We start from the raw sequence: 1,755 nt of genomic DNA, 5'->3' as shown, positions 1-1,755 counted from the left end.
AGCTAGCAGGTAGACATCCCCCAAGGGGCCCCAGACTGCAAGAGGGCACAGGCCAGGCTGAGGGACCCCCCTTAGTGCACAAACTTTTGTGCACTGGGCCTCTAGTATATATATAAAAGCCTAAGCAACCATTATGACGGAATGACCAGAACGACCAGTGCTATGACATGCACTGACCACCAGGTGGCAGACACTCAATGCAGAAGCTGCCCCCAGCCCACAGGCCCCGATCGCCAATGGGGCCTGCCTGTCAACATACCCATCCCTCCCTCTCGCTGGCAGGTCCCAATTGCCTGATTGGGGCTGGAGCCAGGGCTGGGACAGAGAATTGGAGGTTGGCGGTGGTGGACACAGGCGGTGAGGGAAGGAGGTGGGGGGGGGAAGGCGGAGAACTGCGTGGTGGCGGTACGCAGGCAGTGAGGGAAGGAGGAGGCGGGGAGGAAGAGAACCTGATTGGCCCTGATCGCCGGCAAGGCCTAGGGACCCCACCCATGTACGAATTTTGTACACTGAGCCTCTAGCCTATATAAATAAAACCTAAGCGACTATCCGACTGTCCGACCAGTAGCTATAATGCACAATGACCACCAGGGGGCAGACGTTCTAACTGGCAGCTATGATGCACACTGACCACCAGGGGGCAGACACTCAATGCAGGAGCTGCCGAGTTGCGGTGACTTGGCAGCTGCAGTTCTCGTGTGATGCACCTGGACCCAGAGAGGAGGGAGCCCAATTCCGAGGTACATCACCCAAGAACTGCCCTCTCACAATCTGGGATCCCTCAGGGGATCTCGGGAAGCCAGTTTTCGCCCCATCCACGCAGGCCAGGCCGAGGAACCCCACCAGTGCACAAATCCATGCACCAGGTCTCTAGTATTTGTATAAACTACCAATATCTTTGCATAGGCTTGTCTCTCTGACAGCAATGTGGGCCCCCAACCCCAACTCCATTCTCTTCATCTGATAAGTCTAATAATTTCCTAAAGCCCAATTCAAAGACAAGCTCTCTGGAGACACCACAGGCATCTACAATGTAATAATACAGGTATTCATACTCTGGAATTTCCTAATGCTTTGTAGAATCCTTCCTAAGAGAGTTCCTCCTCCCCTCCCTAACCCCCTTTTTAAAATTACTTATATCTCAATGTGTGTTTTCTCTCCTAGACTGTAACCTACTCAAAGATCACATTTAAGTCATCCTTCACCTTCTTAGCAGCTAACCCATACCCAAACCTTGTGACTATAGTGATTCTGGCATTAATGATTCTGGATATATAAGCTTTACACTTGGCTTTGCAGTTCACCAACGGTGTTCAACTTTGGACAGGGTGTTTAATTTCTTTGAGCTTCAGAAGTTTTTTATATGTAAAAAGATAAAAATTATTCATCTTTTCCATTCAATAAATATTTATTAATTTATACTATGCCAGGCATTGTTCTAGGTGTTGGAGATATAGTACTGAGCAAATATATAAAAGTGTATGTATGTATGAAGTGTATATATGAATAGACACCTAATTAATAATTTGTTTGTATATTTAAAGAGATAATTATGGATAAATGGCTTTTCAACTATGAACTATTATAGAAATCTTAGATTCTATTTATTTCAGAAATAGAAAAATATGGAAAAAAGTGTAGCTAAAACATTATAAGATGCCCTAGTGATCTTTCTAGCATTTCTGTTTAGTCTAAGTTTTAAACTGATAAGAACAGATACTACACTTGATCTTAGCCAAAAGGCCGAGAAGCGAT

At 45.8% G+C, this 1,755-nt stretch overlaps 1 pseudogene; it reads right to left on the bottom strand.

Moving 5' to 3' along the window:
• Positions 1-1,602: 1,602 nt before the first annotated feature.
• Positions 1,603-1,755, bottom strand: LOC132236382 (U2 spliceosomal RNA; annotated as a pseudogene).

The sequence above is a fragment of the Myotis daubentonii genome, chromosome 5, assembly GCF_963259705.1.
Source record: "Myotis daubentonii chromosome 5, mMyoDau2.1, whole genome shotgun sequence".
Lineage (NCBI taxonomy): Eukaryota > Metazoa > Chordata > Mammalia > Chiroptera > Vespertilionidae > Myotis > Myotis daubentonii.
The sequence above is the reverse complement of the archived record's forward strand: the minus strand, read 5'-3'. Positions and strand labels throughout refer to the sequence as shown.